This window comes from Mustela erminea, chromosome 12, assembly GCF_009829155.1.
Source record: "Mustela erminea isolate mMusErm1 chromosome 12, mMusErm1.Pri, whole genome shotgun sequence".
In the NCBI taxonomy this organism is placed as follows: domain Eukaryota; kingdom Metazoa; phylum Chordata; class Mammalia; order Carnivora; family Mustelidae; genus Mustela; species Mustela erminea.
The window spans coordinates 26,843,031-26,866,804 of record NC_045625.1 but is presented as its reverse complement, the minus strand read 5'-3'; the positions used below and the strand labels follow the sequence as shown (position 1 = coordinate 26,866,804).

The window sequence follows — 23,774 nt, the reverse complement described above, 5'->3', positions numbered from 1 at the left end:
CAGGCCAACTCCTGCTGCCATCACTGAGTGTGTTCTGTCCAAATTCATTAATGATCTCCTTAAAAAGAAAAAGAGAGGCATATGTGTTGTCTTTTTTAAGATTACAAAATAGTTTCAATGTAGAAAAATAGAAAAATATCTCAAACACAGAAAGACAGCTTCACTGGTAATGCCGATGACCTCTTTTAAGTCCTTAGGCTACCTGATCTCTGTCTGGTACTTGACACTTTTAACCACACCTTCCTTCCTGAAACTAGTTCTTCTCTTGTATTTCATGAATCTAGTTTTCTTTCAACTCTCCTGTCTCTTTAGCTGCTCTTTTTCTGACTCCTCTTTCCTTATAGAGATGTCTCCCGTTACTGGTTTTCTCGTTTTAGTTCTACATGCGCCACTCCTGTGGCTTCGCGTAAACCGCGTATCTCTAGCTCCCTTCTCTTTGCTCAGCGCCCAGACTGTGCTTCATATCGCATAGCAGAGCATCCCACAGGACCAGCCGCGCTAGAGTCAGCTCAGTCCGGCTCAGAAGAGCAGTCTGTGTATATTCCTCTCAACTCTGCGATGAGTGACTTCCACGGAGCTAGCTTAAAACTCAGCCAACAGTGAGAATATTTACATCATTGGAAATTGGATATAACCAAGGCTTTCTTTTTCTTTTCCTTTCCTTTCCTTTCCCTTTCTGTTTTTGGAAAGGAGGTTGTTAACACTTATTAGCACAACACTGAACAGGACAATTTCAAGTAAACCCCCAAAGCAATGTTCTTATCTTCTCTTTAACTTGCCCTTCTCCATCTGCATGTTTTCTTTTTTCATTTTTATTTTTAATGTCATTTAATAACCTCATCATCCACTCAGTGACTATGGGAAATCATAGTCATACTTGCTTAACTTTCTATCTTTCTCTCTCTGTCTCCATCTTTCTCTTATCATTCTAAAAACCACCAAAGTCAGGTCACCTGGACTCCCTAAGTATCTCTTAAATCTATCCTTTCTCCATTGCCCTGCCAAAGGCCAAGCCAAAGGCCTGGGGCTTCTGTGTTGTAGTAACCTCTAAACTGCTATTCCTGCCTTTAGTTTCTTCCCCTTCCTATTTATCTTCCCTGCTACAATGGAGTTATTTTTGCTTGGGGAGGGAGAAAGCTAAGAAAACCAGCAGAAAAACAAAAACTGTCTAATCGTATCTCCTCCCCACCCCCACCCAAAATTTCCTAGTTCTCCACTGCTTACAAAGAAAAAATGCCCTCAATTCCTTAAGAAAGCCTACAAAGGCCTCTGCAAACACTGACATCTGAAAGTCTTTGATGCCTAATTGTAGGCCTGGCTTCCTCCTCCATCCCCCAGCCCCCAACCCTATCTCACCTCTCCCCAACCCCCATTCCACAAACTTTCCCAGTCTCTGCTCCAGTAGCTTCCCCATGTTGGGAAACCCTACTCATCTGTGCCCCTAATCCTCCTGGGGCAGAGTACATACTGGGGAATGCGGGTGGGGTTACACAACTAACTCCGTTGTGCTTCTAGAAGCAGGAGGCCAAAGGGATGGAGGAGAGAAAGGGTACAGAAACCACTTCCTTTAGTAGATGGAAAGGTGTGGGACACAGGGTGTATGAAAGAGAAGGAGAGAGAATTATTGAGACAGATATTTTTTAAGTACCCAAATTAGTGGGCAAATAATACCGTCAGCTCAGAGCCATTTGTAAGTGTAACAACAGATTCAAAGGATAGACAGTGCCTTTAAGCTTGGAAAGAAAATAATTGGACTCTGGGGATTAAAAGAAATCAAGCATTTATCATAACAGAAGTGATGTATGTGCATTCTTCTCTCCTTATTCAGTGTGTTGTTTTGTTTTTTTCCCTCTCAGTGTGCTTTTTTGACACCTGTTTAGAATTCATAATCCTGGCTGCGATTTCTGGGAGGGAGGACTGGTTTCATTTCTTAGCCAGGAACTTTTCTTCTCTCTGATATAACAATAAGAGAGTAAGTCATTAAAAACAAAGAAATCCTAGAAAATTCCAGATTCCCCTTTTCTCTTAAGCCCCTAGAGACGCAAGCCTCTCTTTTTCCCCTTCAGCATTTTGAGGACAATTCCTTGAGGAATGGTTTTTCCCTTTGTCGACCCCTCGATGGCCTTGTATTGGTTTGACCTATCCTTGCACTGGCACCCTCCAGGGCTTCTGAAATTATCTAGATGGCACGAATATTTTTGTCTCCTCAAAGACAAAGGTATCATGTTGTGACCATGCCATGGGAGCAGGGCTTGATGTCCCTTCCTTGTTGCCACACTTGTAGTAAGGGATGTTGTCCAGTGAAATCCAAGCAATTTCTTAGCTGGTTACTTGGTCCAGAAACCTACACGTGCAGAATCACTCACAAGTTGTAATGTAGTGGGAAATGGGCTTCATTCCCAAAGGCTTGGGGCTTCCAACAGAGCTGACCCTAAAACTGGTTTCTTTTTGATTGACTCCATTAGCCAACAGAGCTCAGCAGGAAACTCCCACATCTGTCTACTTCCTGCTGGGCACAGGCTCTCCTGGACACACACTAGAGTGAGAAAAGAAAGCTAAATTGAGGGTCTAGTCTAAGACATTTAATGAATTAAAATCAGAGATTAAGGGAAGTGGGAAATGGTGTAGACATGAATATCCTAAAAACCAAGGGTGCTAGTGACCTCTGAATTGGCCCAACATTCTGACAGGCAACTTAGCAACATGTATTCAGAGGGTTTGACCCACCAATTTTACTGGAAGGAATTTATTCTAAGGAAATATCAACAAATATGGTCAAAGACTTATGTTCAAACTGTTTGTCCCTATGTTATTTGCAAGAGTGAACATTTTAAAAATATTTAATCATCAAACGGCATGAAAATTCTACAATCAACTCCGGTAAACTCACATGATACAATTCTATGTAGTCTTAAAAATAAAAATAATGTTTTCAAAGACAGTCATGTGGGAAATGGCTCACGAGGGACATTAACTGAAAAAAAAAAAACAAAGCTACAGTTATGTGTATATATTATTTATATCTGGTAAAAATAATTAGTAGTATATTCAAGGCTTTTTAGTTGAGTGTATGTACACAGAGAAGAATGGAGAGAGTCCCACATAAAGTGAACAGTTCTCTTCTGCGGATGATGGTCCTAGGAGCTATTTTTTTCACATATGTCTTATTTTTTATGAAATTTCTAGGATGAACATACGCTATTTTTTAGCTAAGAAAAATGGCACTAAGAGGAGAGTTTGTAGATAAGTGGTGGGAGGATATAGTTTACAACCACAGAAAGGCAAACCATAAATTACCACATGGAAATAGTAAACCCTAACATATTTCAGAATAACACATGCACGGTAATGAAGAACAGAAAGGAATATAGAGAGATGAAATTGATTAGAACAGCTAGAACCTCTTGGTGAGTAGATTTATAAACTGTTTTGTTTTGTTTTGTTTTGTTTTTTTGAAAGTGAGAGGATTTTAAATTAATCCAAGAGATCCACTGCTAAGTGAATATTCCTTATTTGTATGACACATCTGTGTGTCCTCAGGCAAGTTACTTCACCTCCCTGTGCCTCGGTTTCCTCAGCTAGTAAATGGAAGTAATAGTAGAACGTGCCCTGTACTGCTGCGAGTGTTAGATGAGTTCGTGCATGTAAAAGTACTTGCCCTGGGCCTGGCATATGGAAGTTCGATAAATGACAGCTGTTAGATTATTATTACCATTTTTATTGTTACTATTGTTATTATCATCCCAAAAACAGTATAATCATTCCTCGGTGCTTAATAATGACTTCATAAATAGGACCCCCTTTTCAAAATTCTAATTTGTGAGTTTCTTTTTTTTTTTTTTTAAGATTTTATTTACTTATTTGACAGAGATCACAAGTAGGTAGAGAGGCAGGCAGAGAGAGAGAGAGAGAGGCAGGCTCCCTGCTGAGCAGAGAGCCCGATGCGGGACTCAACGCCAGGACCCTGAGATCATGACCTGAGCTGAAGGCAGCGGCTTAACCCACTGAGCCACCCAGGCGCCCTAATTTGTGGGTTTCTTAAATTGATATTTTCAGTTGGATTCACTAGTATAAGCCACCTCACCAGGCTGGGGTTCCAATATGGTCAGATCTCCTTTTAATCTTTAATTACTCAAACCCCACTTGCCTATTAGCAGGATGTCCAAAGTCTCCTTCTTGAGATTTCCTTCCTGAGAACTGCCTAAGAGCCCTCGGGGCTTCCAAAGAGATCCAGAGAGGCTAATCAGGCTGTCATTTTGAGCAACCAATTGTTTTGTCGCTAACATACTACGGAGGTACTACTAAAGTCCCATGTACCCTGCCCACTGCTGTAATAACGTCCATGGTGGTCCTGATCTCCAAACAGCCTTCAGCGGCACCTGCTTTTGGACTCCCAAAGTTCATGCATGTTAGTTTTCATCACAAGGTGCACACTGTTGGCCCATGGCTACAGACAGCCCTCTGACACACAGCTGGTGCCAAAATGTGTTTGTGCTTTATTTGAAGTAGTTCATAAGACAGAAAATGTGACAAAAAAATCTTCATTTCTTGGCTTCTTTTCAAAAGGTGGAAGATCTGACCATATGTAGCCCATGCCCGCACAGCAACAATTGGCTGATGCTGAGAAAAAAATTCTCGCTGGAAGGAACATACTGTTTTCACTTTGCTCCAGTCCCCACTAATCCCTGTCTTCTCAAACAGCCAGACTTATTACTGCACCACTGGCCCAGCCCCTTTAGGCTTTTGAGTTTGCAGCCTGTTGGCCTAAAAGTTCCTGGGGGAGGTGTGGTGGTATAGGAAAGACTAAGTACCTTGTATACCCCAGGAGGGGGTCAGGAGAGGTGGCTGAGCACGTGAGTGGGGTAGGCAGTGAATTACCTAAATCTTGGTGAAATTAAACCTAGCTGAAAGTCCTTTTACCACACAGTTCTCATGTCTGCATCAATATCAGGGATCACATCTTTCCTTCCAGATGGTTCCCTAGACTTTCTGCTTTCACCAGTTTGATTTTTTTTAAGGCACACTCTTACAACTATGACCAAACACAACTTGAGACACAAAACAATAAAAGGCTTTGCAACCTCTAATGAAAGCAACCCCACTTCCTCAAAATCTCACCCTTCACTACTTTCAAAGGCCTAGAAAAGTCAGCAGAGAAGAGTCAGAGAGGTCAGAAACAACACTCTCTTTTGGTAATGAAAAATGCCACCAAAGAACATGTCCACACCCAGAAGAGCCCAAAGTTTGGTCTGAGCCACTTTGTTTATTGAATTAAACCCTGGAGATAAACAAAAAAGCAAGATGAAAAGGAGTCAGCACTCCACTGGGGGTGGTCAGCAAGGCAAAGCTGGAGAAGAAACAAATGAGAAAAACATGTGAGCAGCTGGGGAGACATTCCCAAATGAGCATGCTGGGGAAGAGTTCTGAATGAGCTAAGATTCAAGGAGATAATGGCAATTATTTCTTCGGGGATTTGTCTGTCACCTTCTATTTCTGTGAAATGGCCAGTGTGTCATATAAAATATGACACAACGAGAACTAAATTTGCAGCTTCACACTCTTCATTTTCTTAAAACCATGCAAAGGCAAACAGAAATGTGAGACTGTGAGACTTCAAGGAAAACTGTAGAGTCATAGTAATCTGATTCTAAAAACAGATGCTTGACAAGAAGTTATATTTAAATCAACCATCAATCTATCAGGACATAGTTTCTAAATTTAGTAATAGATAACCTTTCCATTTTATCCTCCCAATCAACATATGCATAGAATCACACCTTGTACTAAACAAGGTACATTATTTGGGTTTTAACCATATAAGCATCCTGAGGTTATGTTCCTTTAGTCCAAGAGTTACAGCTCCTAAGAAATGAGGAAGAGTTTTGGTAACTCACACTTATTGAAGGGTGAAAAGTTAAACAGTGGAAATAACATTGTTGGTCTCAGCAGTCCTAGATGCAGCTAGATGCCCTTATTATAGTGTATGCAGTACAGCATATGTGGGATACAATATAGACAGACTATACTTTTGCGGAGTCCTTGAATATTTGAACATATCTGTTTGACTTGGGACAATTTTATCATGGTCTAAAACTCAAACCTTCAAACTCTGCATGAGTTTTTGTAAAAATTAAAATGAATGTTTAAACTAGATAAGTTAATACATGCTCCTAGTCAAATGTTCACACAATAACAAAGATGTAAAGATAAAAAGACTACAAAGGTCCAAAATGGAAAGTGAGGATCACTATAAACCCATGACCCAGAGATGATTTCTATGTCCCTGGTGTACATTCTTCCAGATTTTTTTTCTATGAACACATATTTGGACAAAACTAGTTCATGCCATAGACACTATTTGTAAACTATTATTGTCACCACATAATAAATTATGGACATTTGCCCATGTAAAAAGTGTAGATTTACATCATTTTAAATGGATGTAGGATCTCCCACTGTACATATGTATCATAACTTGAAATCAAATCCTCACAGACATATGGTTTCCATTTCTTTTTTATAATCATAAAAAAATGCAGCCATGAACATCCTTGTACTATCTTTGCACACATGCCAAAGGTTCCTTAGAATATTTTTGCAAAAGTGGGATTGGTAATAGAATAGATATACTTGGCATTTTGGTACATATGACTAAATTATCCTCCATAAATTTGGCACCAATGTATATTCTCATGAATGGGGATGAAAATGCCTAGGATTTTTTTTTTATTATTATCATAGAGGAAAATGTACTTTTTTCCCTTTTGGTATACAGGTTTTTTTTTTAAGATTTTATTTATTTATTTGACAGAGAGAGATCACAAGCAGGCAGAGAGGCAGGCAGAGAGAGAGAGGAGGAAGCAGGCTCCCTGCTGAGCAGAGAGCCCAATGCGGGACTCGATCCCAGGACCCTGAGATCATGACCTGAGCCGAAGGCAGCGGCTTAACCCCCTGAGCCACCCAGGCGCCCTTGGTATACAGTTTTATGAATCTTAACACATATATAGATTTGTGTTACCATTACCATAATCAGAACAGTTTCATCTCCCCCAAATTTCCCCTGTTCTGTTTCTTTATAAGCATACCTCCCCAGCATCTAAACCCTTTGCAACCTCTAAACTATTCTCTGTCCCTATAATATTTTGTCTATTCAAAAAATATCACAAAATTGGAGGCCCACAATATGAAACCTTTTGAAATTGGCTTCTTTCACTCGGCATACAATGCTTTGAGATTTGTCCAAGTTGTAGCACGTATCAATAGTTCTGGTTTTTGTTTTTGTTTTTGTTTTGCCAAGTAGAAGTTCATTATATGTGTGCTACAGTTTATTGGTCCATTGAAGGGCAGTTTTTCCCAGTGTTTTCAGTTATGAACAGAGCTGCTATAAATATTCACATACAGTTTTTGTGTGTGTGAATACAAGTTTTCATTTCTCTAGCATAAATATGTCTATGGCTATACCACCCTGAACGTGCCCAATCTCGTCTCTGGCATAAATATCCAGGAGTCGGATCGCTGGGTCATCTGGTAAGTGTATGGTTAAGTTTAGGAAAAACCGCCACACTGTTTTCCAGAGGGGCTGTTCCATGTTGCCTTCTCACGACACGAACGGCACGTATGAGATTCAAACTGCTCCGCATCCTCACAGGCAGTTGGTATTGTCAGGACTGATTTTAGCCTTCCCAGTAGGTCTGCACTGGTATGAGTATGCCTCATTTTTCACCCTTTTATCAAACTATGTCCAATCTAACTTATTACTGTTTTAACATACATTTTTAAATTACTAATAAAATGGAACCCCTTTCGTATGTTCATTGAACGTTTTATTTCAAATGTTTGTGTTTTTCTTATTTATTTGTTAGACTCTTGCTAAACCAAACATTTTAAGTCAACTATTACATGTGTCACAAATATTTTTCCCAGACTGCCTTCTCTCTCTCTCTTTTTTTTTTTTTTTTTCACTGCCTTAACTTTCTATCTTTCCTTTTAGGGTTTCTGGTTTTGATGTTTCCAGATTCCTTTTCTGTTTCAACATTATAGAAAGAATCAAATTTCCTTAAGCACTTGCATAAATTGGTAAACATTCAATTTTGTTATTATCAGCCACCTGCAGGCCAGCCCAATGAGGAGAGGCTGAGAAATGGGGTAGGGTCGAGGTGGTCAGCTTATACCCACTGTTTGAAAATTAGAACTTTTTTCAAAGTGTTTCCTTATCAGTCGGGATCAGTTTTATACAGCCACATCAAAACATCATGTAAAATGTTCTGCTGAGCTTTAAAGTAAAAAAGCCAAGCTAAAAAAAAAAAAAAAAAGGCAAGCTATTTCGTGAACAGGGATGTTGTTCTGATTCTTTGAGGAAGGAGAGAGGAGAGGGTGGAGAGAGACTCTCCCTGAAAGTGTCACTAATAATTCCATCTCCTTCCCCAGAGAAGGCGAGAAGATGGCCGTTCTAAAAATCTAGAGTTCATTACTAAAATTCCTGAGTTAGACTCCAAACACCCCAAAAGAGTTTTAGTGAGTGAACAGGATTAATGTTGAGCCAAGCAAAGGTGGCCCTAAAGGTAATAATGAAGGATAAAGGGAGAAGCTGAGGGTTCCAAGACTGGGGGTCAAGCATTGGGGAGAACCAAGAAAACAGCAATGGAAGAGAAAAAATTAATTAATTCATCTTTTAAATTAATTTTAAATTAATTAATTTTAAAATTAATTGATTAATTAGCATTGGGGAGAACCAAGAAAACAAACAATGGAAGAGAAAAAAATTAACATGCAAAAGAATAAACTGCACAAGGGAAAGGAACACAGTAAAGAAAAACTAGGAGAAAGGAGAAAGGAGTCTGTAAAAGTCTGCACAAACCAGATGGTTCTGTATCAGTGCACTGCAGCAGGTGAAGGTAAGCCCCATGACAAAGGAGGAGAAAAGACAAAGTTGAGGGGCCTCAGTCACTCTGAGTCAGGCAAACCTGACCGGTCAGTACCTATTTGGGGAAAGAACAGAGCTACACTCGGAGCAAAGGAAGAACTTGTTATCAGTTGTACTTTTCCCTCCTTAGTAAAACCAACTAACGGTGTGTTTATATTTTATACATAGATTATTCTCAAATGAATCCCATGTTTAAATACTTTAAGATGCTCTGATGCAGGGCACCAGGGAGGCTCAGTGGGTTAAGCCTCTGCCTTTGGCTCAGGTCATAATCCCAGGGTCCTAGGATCGAGCCCCACATCGGGCTCTCTGCTCAGTGGCGAGCCTGCTTCCCCTTCTCTCTCTCTGCCTGCCACTCTGCCTACTTGTGATTTCTGTCAAATAAATAAATAAAATCTTTAAAAAAAAAAAAAAGATGCTCTGATACTCACTAGTTATGTCAAAAATTCTCAACTCCTGCCATGTTCAGTATAGAAACACCATATCCTCCTACAGGTTCTACCTGCACAGCTGCCTACCTGGTAGAAAGAAATGGGAGGGTTTCATGACTCGCCCTGAAAATAAGGGTGTTATGCGTATATATGTTTTATTGTCAACATCACTGTTAGAGTCGTTGCTTAATTCATACATTAGTATCGCAGCATCAAATTGTCAAATATTTATGAAGTGTCAACAACTTAAGCAAACAAGCCAAAATAAGTGAAAGGCTTGAGAAAATTATCAGGATAATTAAAGCCCAAAATAAAGTCCTTTACATTAGCTTGAAGACAGATTCTCTAAAGGTCCATAATTAATGATGGTCACACTTGCTTCAGGCAGTTTTTTCAGCAAACACTTACGTAGCACCAGCTATGTGCCACACACAGTGCTAGATGCTACCATGATTTGAAGAAGCTCACAGCTTAGCGAGGAGAGAGAGAGAGCAATTACAGTATTACTGGAAACAAGCTATGGTGAAGGAATAAGCCAGGTGGGGAGGAAATGAGCAACAACCCAGCCTCAAAGGCCTGAGAAAGTTTCAAGGAGAGTTGACATTCAAGCTGAGTCCAAAGAGCTGAGGATTTCTCCAAACTTAGATGGAAGAACTTTCCAGAAAGGGTGTGTAAAGGTACATAAAAGCAAAGGGAGTTGAGCAAATCAAGGCGGGTGTAGACAAAGTTGCCTATTCTGGCGGGAGCCCAGGAAATTCGCTCAGCACGGGGAGGCTACTTTTGAGGTAGAAACCTAGCCAAGGTGGCTCAGGGAGGCCTGAGAAGCTGTGCCAGAGGGATTGGATTAACTGTGGCTCCTCCAATTTTTTTTTTCTTTTTGAGTTTTATTGAGATACAGTTGACATACTGCACTGTGTAAGTTTAAGGTGTCCACTCTACTTCTAATTTGGCCTGAAATATGCTTCTAGTTAATGACCTTCCTTTCTTCACTTGCCATGTGGACAGACACATCCTTGCGCTTCAAGCACTAGAGTGACGAAGTGTGGGCACTCTGAAACCAAACGGTCTGGTTTCAAATCCCAGAAGTGACCCTCTAGTAGCTGAGTGACCTTGGCCAAGTTATTCACCATCTCTGTGTTTTGGTTTTCTCGTTTATAAAGTAAGGATAATAGTACCAGCCCTGCAGGGTTGTGGTAAGGATTAGTCAGTATATGCAGAAGTACTTGGAACATAACTGATAAATAGTCAGTAACCAAAAAATAGTAGATATTAATGTTATTAGGTTGTTTGGGCATATTCAGATATTAATAAGATGCTATTAAAAGTTTCTTTTCTCATCATGTGTTTTCCCACTGACCCTCTGGTTAGAGCACATGTGATTTTTGTTTTCGTTCAACAGTCTTGCCAGGCACCCTTGGGATAATATCCTTCCTTAAAAATTGCTTCTGAAGCAGAGCAGCATTTTCCTATCATCAGACTGGCCTTGTGTGATCACTGCCCAGCCTCACTACTAATCAGAAATGAATGAACAGCTCACAGCCAGATCAATGGCGCCATGGAGAGCACAGCCTAGGCCCGCAGAGGCCACTAAGTTGGAGATGTCTTGGCCTACGGCTCCCAGAGGACGACACTGTGAGGATGAGCTTTCCACTCCTGAAAGCAGAGGTACCATGAGATCACGCCTCCACACGAAACACCCCACTTAACTTTCTGAAACAGCAATCTGCCAACTCCGTGGGGAGTCAAAATACTAAAAAGGTGTCAGTTATAAAGCATGGGAGAGAAGTCAGGGACCAGGAGGAGAAGAAGCAGACAGCCGCAAGAGGCATTTTCAGGTTCATTCTAAACTCAACACAAACAGGTGCTGCCAGTTTGGCAAACTTTTCATGGTCACATTTATGATCTATGATGAACCCAACAGAGGGCTGGTGGCTCAAGGACAATAACACATCAGTTTAGGGGTTATCTCTCAGACACTGAAGATAAAGCCTCAAAGAGGAAAAGCAAAGCTGCAACTGACAGTCTTCTTCAATGCCACAGAGTCTGTCGTAACCTGGCATTCTTTCCAAGTGTTCTGTAGGACACAGAGGATCCCAGGCCCCCGGGGCCACTTCCAAACTCCAAGACAGGAGCCACGTGATGGGACATCCTCTATCCAACAACGCTTTCTGGAGAAAGAACTCTGGTTAACTTAATAAGATAAATAAAAAGAATAAAAAGAACCTGCAGGTGGCTCAGTGGGTTAGGCTTCTGACTCAGATCATGATCGCAGGGTGGTGGGATGGAATCCTGCCTCTGGCTCTGTGCTCGGCCCAAGAGTGTGCTTTAGGTTCTCTCTCCCTCTCTCTCCCACTCACTCGCTCTCTCAAGTAAATAAATGGATAAAATCTTTAAAAAATAATAAAAATAAAAAATACTTAATATAAAGAACCTCCAGCTTTCATCCTGCCAATGAGGTCATTATATGATGAAGGAAACTGAGGCACAGAGAAATCAGATGACTTGCCCCATGTTATTGTTAATGGCAGAGCTAGAGTTCTGTCTAGAGGGATAATTGACTCCCAAACTTTTTGTCCCACAGGTTGATGAAATCACGTGGATGCCAGCAAGCTCGTAGCAAAAATCAAAAAGCTGAAGAGCCCAGGTTTTGCCAGCCAGTGAGTACCAAGTAGGTCACGAGAGCAAAGTCTCCCAAATGTAGTCAGCTCAGTGTCTCTACCTGCTCATTCAGAAAATGTATTCCCCTCCCCAAAGTTTCCCTTCTCAGGGTCTTTTGTTTGATCCTGCTCAGGGACCGTCTGTAGTCCATGAGCCCCTCATGGAAGGTGCAGACTCTATTAGTCCAGCTGCCATGTCCTCCCTTGGGTCTTCCCTGATTCTCCACCAAGTTCTGCACATTTCTGCAGATGGGTCTCTGAGCCAGTTGCAGGACTCTGCCAGCCGGGGCAGAGGCAGAGGTGGGAAAGGAGAGAGCAGGGCACATGTGGTGCATTGGGTGCAGCCTTTGGCCACTTTGGCCCCAAAACAGGAGTGTGCGTACCCCAAGCCTTCCCTGTCCCTCATGAAATACAAACTCTGTTCCTTGCTCTGGCACTATTCCCACAGAGGCTCACAAGCAGGCCTTCAGCCATGAGGGAAAGTCAGGGAAAAGTTTGAGGCAACTCTCCAGACAATTTTTGCCTTCCTAACCTTGTATGGTCTTTATCTCCCCTCACACCTCCCCAGTGCCTCTCCACCAACACACACACACACACACACACAACAACAACAACAACAACAGCCAAAAAAAGGACACAGGCTCAACATCTGGCACCTCCTTCCTCAATCACCCAAAAAACAAAAAGTGCCCACGCGAATGTGTTTGAACTCGTACAAAGAGGCCTTTGGAAGAAAGGAACTGCCCAACCTTGAGCACCAGAAGCATCTGAGTTCCAGCTCTGTCTCCGAGAGGATAAAACTACAGTTATTGGAATCATATCATAAGCTGATCGTGTGCTTAAATAAATTACTGCTGAGTGGGGAAGAAAACATCATTCCGAAGCAAAGCCTGCCTTACATGTACATCCCCGCAAGAGTAAAAGCTGAGAAGGACTCGAATGGTAACCCCAGTACACCCCAGCGTGAAAGGAGGAACAAGGAGATGAGAACAGGAGGAGAAACATCAGTAAAGGGTGTGTGAATAAGTGAGCGATTAACTACGAGCTACTGGGGCTCAGTCCTGCTGGGAACCCTCTCAGAAACTGTGAGGAACTTGCCTCAGAATCACAGGACAAAGGCGGGGAGAAGAGGGTGCAAAATCTGAGGCACTCGCCCTCAAGTAGGTCAAGTCAAGTCATGCAAAACAGAGTCAGGCCTGCTCTGAATCATTCTACTGGGAAGACTGCTCTATTTACTGCTGATTTCCATCTCTTGTTGGTTAAGGACGGCCCCCTGCTCCAGGGATGCCGATGTCCCTGCACTTCTGGGCTGAACCTGTCTAGGATCTGTGAGTTCCTCAGGGTGCCAAGAGAGTCCCCAGGCAGAGAAAAAGAGAAGAAGGTGCTGGGTGGGGTGGGAAGCCGTCCATGCTCTGGAAAGGTCCAGAGCAGCTGCCGGTGAGCATGGGTAGGTAGAGTGGAGAGGAGCAGGGCATCAGCTACAGCTGTTACAGGCTCTGCACATACCAACAGTATCTGGAACACACATCCAAATTATAACACTCTTACGCAGACATGCGGGCTTCCTGTAACTCAGCCAACATCTCAAAACTCAAAGCAAGTTGAAGGCAAAAACATCTTGCACCTAGAAGTACAGAATTTAAATGGGAAAGTTAACAGCATCATGTAGTGAAGGACTGGAAAGACTATACGGAGAGGCCACACTTAGGTGCTGTGCCAGTGAAGACGTCAGCCTACCGCCAGCAGGTAGGTTAGGTTAGGGTAGATTAGTGAGCAAGCCCTCGGGGGATTCCAGCCCTGTCCTTTGCCCTTTCCCAGAAGACACAGAACAGAGACAAGCTGGGGCTCTGAACTCTGCCAAAATTAGAGATTTGTGAGCAAAATTAATTACTGGTTTTGTTTTCAGTGTTAGGTTTCGTTGGCTTTTTAGGCAGCTATACATACTGGAAACAGCTGTTCATTTTCCCGGGACACTCCTGAAAATAAGGACAGTGGCTAATTAACTAATGAATGTGCCAATCTTGGCATATAGTAGGTGCTCTGTATGTACTCAATGTAGGTGAAAGAATGAAATATGCTTCTAGCTTTTTAAAAATGATTTATTTATTTTAGAGAGAGAGGAAGTGAGAGCACGAGCAGGGGGAGGGGAAAAAGAAGAGGGAGAGAGAATCTCAAGTGGAATCCTCACTGAGCTGCGAGCCCAACTCGATTTCATAACCCTGAGTTCATGACCTGACCCCAAATCAAGAGTTGGACGCGTAACCGACTGAGCCACCCAGGTGCCTCAAATATGGAACGCTCCATGAATCTGCATACCATCCTTGCACAAAGGCCATGCTAATCTTCTCTTCAGCGTTCCAACTTTAGTGTATGTGCTGCCGAAGTGAGAGCTTCAGCTTTTGAAGAGCAAGTTCAGAGGAAGAACGAGCTTCCCTGAAAAAAATGGAGCCCTTCCCCTTTTTTGTAAAATTGACCTACAAGGTCACATTGGTTTCAGGTGTACAGCTTAGTGGTTTGACAAATTTATATACTGTGCTATGTTCACCAGTATAGCTCCCATCTGTCCCACTACATCGCTATTAGAATATCACTGACTACTCCTGATGCTCTTCTTTCTATGCCCATGACTGACTTACTCATTCCATAACCAGAGGCCTGTATCTCCTTCCCTCCTTCACCCATGTTGCCCAACCCTTCCTCCCAAAATGGAGCCATCTTTGAGATTTGGGATTTGTTATGAGGAAAACAGGTACTACTGATAAGTTCCCCGGCTCAAAGTGGGTCTCTGCTTCCTGTGTCATTTCACATTCGTGGGAGGAGACACAATGTGCCCAGTCTACACTTGACAAAGTTTGTCTCAGTGTCCTCAGCTGTAGAATTCAGTCGCTCAGAATGAGGAAAATCATACCTTCCTATAAATTCATGGTCTCAGAATGCACAAATGAGTCTGAGGAACAATTTTTAAGATATTTCACTTACTCTAGATAAGGGGGGCATCCCAGAAAAGGATAAAATTTAAGACTTATGTACTGCTAATCAAAAGCAGGATCCTCACATAGCTTTTCAGGGCCTTTCTTTGCTTTCTTGGTATAACTTACACAAGGCAGAGTACTAACCACTATATGATCACGGCATCTTGGTATAACTTACAGCTATCGCCTGTCAACTCCCTTCTGAGAATGCCACCCCTCCCTTTCTTGGTCTATACATGAAATCTTGGCTTCCATTCCTGACTAAAGACTCTTTGCACAGTGTGTGTGTGTGTGTGTGTGTGTGTGTGTGTGTGTGTGTGTGTGTATAGCAGTAGCAGCTTTAGAGGTTAATACCTTTGGTGAAACTCAAAAAAGCACCCTCTCCATACACTGTGTAGTTACATTGTTTTTTTATCTCACACCCCAAAGGCACCTTCTGTGAGGAGAACCACAAAGTGCAGGTTTTGGTCTGGCCAAGCCCAAGCCAGACAGTCATGGATCAGTTAGTTACGGAGTGCCTCCAGGGCTCTCTGAGCGCTTCCAACCCACACTCAGAACTGGCTACAGGAATCCTGAAGATTTCAGATTTGCCTATAAGTCTGACCAGAAAGAGTACGAACTACTGCTAATTGGAATCCACAGGGGTAGCTGTTCAGTGAGTCAGTGCATCACAAGGAAAGAAGTTACACAGCCCTCCTCTGAGAAATAGATTTGGCAGAATTCTGTCATTATTCATGACTTAGATTCCAGGATTCACTAAGAAGGGACAGGAAACTGGGTGTTCACAGATGGAAGAGATGACACCGCTTCAGAGCCAAATGCTCAGATCTTCTCTGACACCAATCAATATCTAATTTGATGCTATAGTGACTGCTAATGGAGTATAATGAATATGTGTATACTCAGCATACTGGGTTACTGAGAACCGAACGAGGTTTCAGAATTTTATTTTGTTTTCCATAATCAGTCAGAAGATCTGTTCCAATTAATACATTATTTTACTGTCTTCTTCATAGAGTCATCAAACATTTGAAATGGCCCTATGTGTCAGGCATTGCATTCACCTGAGAAACAAAAGTGACTAGAGCAAAGTTCTTGCCCTCAGGGAGTCTGAAGTCTTCTGAGAGAGCTAACCGTGTGAGGGAAAATCTTAGGATGATTTTAGAAACACAGAGGATCTTTGCTTATTTGGTATTTCAGTAAATCACCGAATGAAGAGATACCAGTCTATATGAGCAGATAAACAAAAACATTTCTTTAATCACATCAAGCAAACCACAATACCTTTTGGCTACTGTCCACTACATTCCTGCACGGGTGTGAGACATGGTTAAACAATTAGCAGTAGCAGTACCCCTTCCTCAGCTTACTTCGGGTATGGATGATGAACAAATAAAACAGAGAGAAGCAAAGCAGCTCTGCTTGAAGTGTGAGGAGGGAGGACCTCCGAGACATCTTGTGATTCAGCCTTCCCTGTCACACACAGCAACAACTAAGAAATATCTGCAAAAGCCCCAGGATGCCACAAGGCGCTGTTTGAAAAACCATGCACTGAGCAGATGTCCAAAATTCCCTCCAGCTCCGAAAGTCAGCAGAGCTGACACCTGGACACTTCACTGATAAGAGAGTGACTCTAGACTAGACTCCTCACTGCACTGCTCAGGCTTTCAGTGGGAGCCCATTTGCCCCCTTGATACTATGCTAATTTTGTGTGCAAACTGGATTAATTCTACCTTGGGTCTCCAATTTCTACCACAGGGCTGGCACTAAGGGATAAGAGTGAATATGGAATGAGGAACAAAAGTGGCCAAGGACAAACAGGATTCTCCTGGAGGAAGCTGCTGTGAAACAACAGGGAGCAGAAATGTAGCCTGTTATAGACTCGGTGTCTGTGTCCCCTCAGAATTCATATGTTGAAATCCTAACCTTAATATGATGGCATTAGGAGGTGGGGCCTTTGGGAGGTTAATCAGGCCATGAGGGGGAAGCCCTCTTGAGCAGGAGTAGTGTCCTTAGCAAAGAGACACTACACAGTGCTCTCGAGTTCTTTCTGCCGTCTGAGAACACAAGATGACAGCAGTCTGCACGTTAGAAGAGGGCTCGTGCTAGAATCCAACCATGCTGGCACCCTGTTCATGAACTTCTAGCCTCCACAACTGTGAGATACACATTTCTGTTGTTTATAAGCTATGCAATCTGTGGCATTCTGTGATAGCAGCCATTCTAAGACAATACACTCTGATCATGCCTAGTTACCTATTTACCTGGACATCTATACAAACACACACACACATGCACACGCACATGCACACACACTCAGGCACACACACCCCTTAGCCTTATTCATGGCAAGAAAGCAACCTCTATAGAATGCCCTACCCAACTCTCCCTGTTCTAGATAATGCGTGCTCTGGGGCTACTTCGACACATTCCCTTTTTCTTTAAACCACTAGGAAACTGACCAATTTTCATTCCATCCTCCTCTTTGCTTCCAGCCTTTTCTCTCTTATGCTCAGAGTAGACATTCAGGGCTGTGGGTGCTATTCCCTCTCCTTCCCATGATAAGATCTACAGATTCTCACCAACCTGGTCAGATCCTCTGGATCTGCTCCATTTTGTTTATGTCTTTTCTAAAACCAGACACATGATTTTAGAAACAGTAGTACAGATCAGTGTGACCATTGGAAAGTAGAGTGCGATGGGCATTTCCATCTGCTATGGATACTATTCTATTATTCAGAAACCATTTTCTATGTTTGACTCACATGACATCTGAAACTGACTAAAATATCTGTGTCTTCTTTTCATGAACTAACAAGAAGTCCATTCTCCTCCATCAAATACTTGTGTATTTTTTAAGACACAGACTTAGGACTTTACTCTGCCTATATTAAAAATCATTTATTAGCGTGGGGTGTTGTTTCAGTTGGCTTTATTTTCCTTCTTAAAAAAATCTTGATTTTGATATTCATTGTATTGAGTACCTCTAAAGTGTTGTATAAAGGTAGGTACAAACTTTGTTTAACTTACTGATAAAATTAGGGGACAATTAAAAGTCCTATGACAAGCCACTATATACCTCCCTCAAGGTTGCCATAGGCCCATTAGGCACTTGATGGACTAGCACAAATCTACCACATCACCATTCGGGTGACTTTCCTCCATCTTGTCCTCAAGATAACACTTTAACCTTACTGAGATCAAGATACACTGATTTTAAGGAATTTCTCTTTTCGATCAGTGTCAACCCTCTCATAAACGGGAACAAGGCTAGTTGAGCATGGCTTGCTTTTAGTAAACTCCTGCTGTTTTCTTTGCTTATGTGCTTACAAACCATCTGTTTCACCATCTGATGCCAGAGCTTGCACACCAAACCCACCAGTTTAATAACTTTACTTTTTCCTATCTTAAAACTTAGGCTTACTGCATACAGAACTGAGTTTTGTTTTCATTTTTATTAGTAAAGCATGACAAATTCAGATAAGAGTTTGTATAAAATGCATTCGCAAATAAAAATATACAGTAATGACTCGCCAGGGCCTGGATTTTATCACAACAGGAGAGCTGGGAAAATACCAGGATCTGAAACATATGTTGCCCCTGTAGGTCTCCATGCCACTTTCTCCATCACTGTGTTTGTAGAGTGCCCCACCCCACCCCTGGGGCTGTGCACTGCTCTGAGGTCTGATGTCGGTGATAAGCGTCATCAGGCACACACAGAGGTTTGATACAAATGACTTGGTAATTGGTAGGGAAAGCAAGGTGACATCATCATAGAAAGACGGTAATTGCACTGAGACAGCACCAAAGGGCAACTCTCCTTGTGAAGCAAAGATGCTCAGGAAACACCACCAGTGAAGAATGGAGACCGCAGGAAGCAGCCTACGCTTTACCCCACCCTTATCCCGAGTAGGAAGTGCTATTGATTCCACGCTTCTTGGGATGCCCACATCCCCAAAGTCTTTTTTTGTTGTTGTTGTTTTTTAATCAATAGCAGTCAAGGGGAATTCAAGGTAAAATCTTGCTCCATACCATTCATTTTTTATAAGAACTGTGTTCTGGATCACGAAGAGCTAGAGTAGAGAGGGTGATGGAGAATGAGGCTACGACCTCATGCTGTCAGCACGGCTGCTCTGTCTGCCTCATGAAGACGCTGTGTGCTTCCAAACAAACGCACAGGCATTGCCTTCCCTCTGCGTGCCTGGCAATTTTATGTTTCTGGAATTTTATGTTCCTTTATGTAGGAAGTTGATCTTCATAAATTATGGCCCTGAGAGTTTTTCTAATTTTTATGTGCCTAGCTGGGCCTCCCACATCCTTCTTGTCTGCTCTCTTTCAGGAAAATCCTCATTGAACTCCACGGAAATTAGTTCTCCTCTTTAGTTCAGACCTTATTTGTAAAAGTTCTAGAAAAATACATTATCCCTCTTCCAGACAGAATAGTAAAATATTAAAATATTACAAAGCAAGTCTCCTCTGTACAGTCAAACTCAACTATCATCACCACATAGGAAATAACTGCAAAGCAACCCCCCAAATTCCTAAGCAATAGAGTGCGGACCAAGAGAAAGAGAAGCAAAAGTTGCTTTAGTCAGGAAAAATATTTTGAGAAGCATTAGGAATATGTGAGGAATCTGGCACAGTAAATTTTACTTAACTAGAATATTCAGGGAATGGCTCTAACTAGAATATTCAGGGAATGGCTCTATCTTTCTGTTTTTGTGTGTTTGCTTACTTCTGTTTTAAATCCCCTAATTAAAAAGTTGCTGCGTTGGGACGCCTGGGTGGCTCAGTTGGTTGGACGACTGCCTTCGGCTCAGGGCATGATCCCGGAGTCCCGGGATCGAGTCCCGCATCGGGCTCCCAGCTCCATGGGGAGTCTGCTTCTCCCTCTGACCTTCTCCTCACTCATGCTCTCTCTCTCTCTCTCACTGTCTCTCTCTCAAATGAATAAATAAAATCTTTAAAAAAAAAAAAAAGTTGCTGCGTTACTGTGTGATCCCATTTGCATGTCACTCTGGAAAAGGCAAGACTAAAGGGACAGAGACTAGATAGACCATTGGCTGCCAGGGGTTAAACGTGAGAAGAAGGGCTGACTACAAAGGAGTAAGCAGCACAGGGTATTTTGGGAGGTAATGGAACTGTTTTGCATCTTAATTTTGGTAATTTTTAGACCTGTACACTTTAAAAAAAGGAAATTTTGCTGTATATAATAATAAATGAAGTAAAATGTTAAGTAGCTGTGTGAGGTAGGAGGAAGAACTCTGGCCTGGGATCCAAGACCTACATGTCACTCCCTCTAGCTCTGTTCCCCTTCCTAGCACTAGAGCCAAAAGTTATTCTGGCTTTTATTCTTATTATCAGAATTATTTCTGAAATTACTCTAGGAGATATGCCTACCTAAGGAAGTAGACCATGCAGGGGAGAAGGTCCACTTTGGCATGTTTCAAAGTCTATCGTACCTGTGTGACACATCCTGGGACAGGCAAGGTAACCATCAGCGGGGCACAGCAGCCCTGGTAAGCCCAAGACTCAGCCGTCCTTGTCCTCCTCTGGTGCTTGGCATATCCATGGGCCATCCCATTTTAGCATATTTTACTAAAGTAGTAATGCATTTATTCATTCATACATTTCATTACAATGCACTTAGTGAGTTCAAAAATCAGGCTCTTGAGAGAGCAACATAGGGTTGTTTGCAATTAGATTCAGCAACATGGAGATATTCGTACTGAGTTGGCCTCCTGTATTAGTTCTCTGCGGCTTCCAGCTCTGCCTGTGTCCCCCCGTACAGGGTTTGGAGAAATCCTCCTATCACCGCAATCTAGTGCATATTTTTAACTCCTGCACTGAAATGCTCTTTGTAACAAAGATTTCTTGTATGCTTTTCCAGGTTTGTTTAGGATTTGCCCTCAGCATTGCTATATGATGAGTTCCAGGGCATTTTTATGTGTTTCATTTCCAAGCCCTTCTCTCTTCCATCAGTTTTCTCTATCTTTAGAGTTGGTCTCCTGGCCTATCTGATTGTTCTATATCTCATTAGTTTTTCTTATATGACTTTTTGTGGATTAAAAACTTATTAAAAATTTATACAGTTCAATATTTAAGCTTCTCATAACTTTTATACCCAGTCACTGGATGTAGCATACTGGTTGACTATAGTTTTCAAGTGGAACCTTGCTCAGCAGGACCTTGAGAGGCACATCTAAGCACTGTTAAGTGTATATAGAAAGATCCCAGTACTTAGCATGTTTTATTTGTTTCAGGTGGCACCCATGTTCCAGAGTTTCTGGCAGAAGCTACAGATCTTCATGAAAGGAGGGGGTGGAGCTTGAACAAGCCTCCACCTCTCTATTCCTGGACCACAGCCACAGGTCTAAGGAGCTTGACACACAGGAAGGAATCAGTAAACATCAAAGGGATGGTCGGATGGATGGATGGATGGCCCATGGCAAAAGTTTAGCAGACTTTCCCTAAAGAGAGAGAAACTCTTTCCTACCACCTTCAAGCAAAGCATGTAGTGAAGGCCCACTGTATGACTGCAGGGTAAGTGGGGGACCCTATAAGTCTTGGCTCAAGCAGTTCCAATAACCTGGAGGTTATAAAAGAGTGAGCAATGAGGCCAAAGGGAAAGGCTGAGTAGCCAGTACAACTGGTTCTCCTTTAGTTTATAAGCTCTATGGTACAAAGACAGTATAAAACTTATTTATTAGGTGCTCAGTCAAGTACTGTGCAAACGTGGGTGCCTAATTAGTAAGCTTTGTTTTCTGATAAATGGAAAACATTCCAAGGTCATGCATCACTTGAGAATCCAGGAGGATCTGTGATTCAAGGTATTAAAGTAAAGGTGATAAGAAGCCAATAAGTCCTATGAAGTGTACTATTTCAAGTGCTCTTGTTCTGAGGGGAAAAAAAAAAGATTTAATACATTTTTCAATAGGTAATTTCGTGTGCTACCAAAATAATAAGAAAATAAGTATTGAAACTTTTCAGCCAAACTTAATTTTTGTAACTATGTATCTTTAGTAAAGCAAGGTATAACAAGTAATCTGCAGGTGAATAGTTGGTTTTGTTTTTGTTTTACTATATTGAATCCATTAAAAAGTAACATAAAAGCACCTTTTCTTTTTTTACATTGAGACAAATTGGCATATAATGTTGTATTAGTTCAGGTGTACTATAGAATGATTTGATATATGCATTTATTACAGAATGATCACTGCAAGTCTAGTTAACATCCATCATCATACAAAGTTACAAAAGACTGGTTTTCTTGTGATAAGAACTTTTTAAAAAATATTTTACTTATTTATTTTAGAGATAGCGCACACTAGAGGAGGTGCGGAAGGAGACAGACAAGCAGACTCTGTGCTGAGCACAGAGCCCAGTGCGGGCTCTCCCATCCCAGGACCCTGAGATCATGACCTGAGCCAAAATCAAGAGTCTGACAATTAACCTACTGAGCCCACCCAGGTACCCCCTTCCTGTGATAAGAACTTTTAAGAGCTACTCTTAGTAACTTTCAAATATACAATACACTATTGTTAACTATAGTTATCAAGCTGTACATTACATCCCCAGGACTTATTTATTTTATAACTGGAATTTTGTACCTTTAGACCACCTTCACCCATATCACCCACCCCCAAAATCACATTTTCTAAAACTAAAAACCAATTGCAGTGCGGGGAGAAGAGACCCTCATTCAAGAATTTGGCTCAGCTGCCATCCAACTAGTATCCGGGATTTCAGCAAATTAATTTGCCTATTTTTAAAAAAAATTTTTTTTTAAGATTTTATTTATTTGACAGAGAGAGAGAAATCACAAGTGGGCAGAGAGGCAGGCAGAGAGAGAGAGAGAGTAGGGAGCAGGCTCCCCGCGGAGCAGAGAGCCCGACATGGGGCTCAATCCTAGGACCCTAGGATCAGACCTGAGCCGAAGGCAGAGGCCCCAACCCACTGAGCCCCCCAGGCGCCCCTAATTTGCCTATTTTGATTAGAAGATACCCACGGAGAGATGAGGTATTTTAAGTGCCTAAAACTGTAGCTTCTATCTGCATCTATCACAGATCAGTAGTAAAGAGCTATGCTTTTGGGGTGCCTGGGTGGCTCAGTCATTAAACATCTGCCCTCGGCTCAGGTCATGATCCTAGAGTCCTGGAATCAAGCCCCACATAGGGCTCCCTGCTCAGCAGGAAGCCTGCTTCTCCCTCTCCCCACTCCCCCTGCTTGTGTTCCCTCTCTTGCTGTCTCTTTCTCTATGGGGAAAAAAAAAAAAGTCTATGCTCTTAGTCCACACCTGTTCTGTTCCTAGAGTAAGGATTCTCAGCGAGCTTCAAACTCCTCAGTGCGGCTAACCATGTTATCTTCAATAATACAACTGTGCTTGGGGATGTGGAGACAAAGCTAGACAGATGGCCCTCAGCAAGACCCCTACATGCCTTAGTCCTCAGTGCCAAGGGATCCTACAGAGAGCAATGACTCACAGGATTGAATTACAAGGGAAACTCAGAAAGTTATTTGAAAATGTAAATATAACTTCAGTTCACCGGAGCCCAGTCCTTTTCTTTTTCTTTTAATGGAAAATTTCCAGAAATAAAGAAATACAATTTTACAGACATATTTGAAGCTCCAATTTTATTTCTTCCCCCTTGAATTTGGTGTTTATTAATTTTATGTATCTCCTTTATATTTTCTTTATATATAAAAGTGTCTACAATTAGGGGCACTGAGGGGGCTTGGTTGGTTAAGCATGTGACTCTTGATTTCAGCTCAGGTCATGATCTCAGGGTCG

At 42.0% G+C, this 23,774-nt stretch overlaps 1 non-coding gene across 1 annotated transcript; it reads right to left on the bottom strand.

Moving 5' to 3' along the window:
- Nucleotides 1-14,295: 14,295 nt before the first annotated feature.
- Nucleotides 14,296-14,402, bottom strand: LOC116571231. Its single transcript, XR_004277796.1, has one exon. It is a non-coding gene; the product is annotated as a U6 spliceosomal RNA (small nuclear RNA).
- Between the last annotated feature and the right edge of the window lie 9,372 nt (nucleotides 14,403-23,774).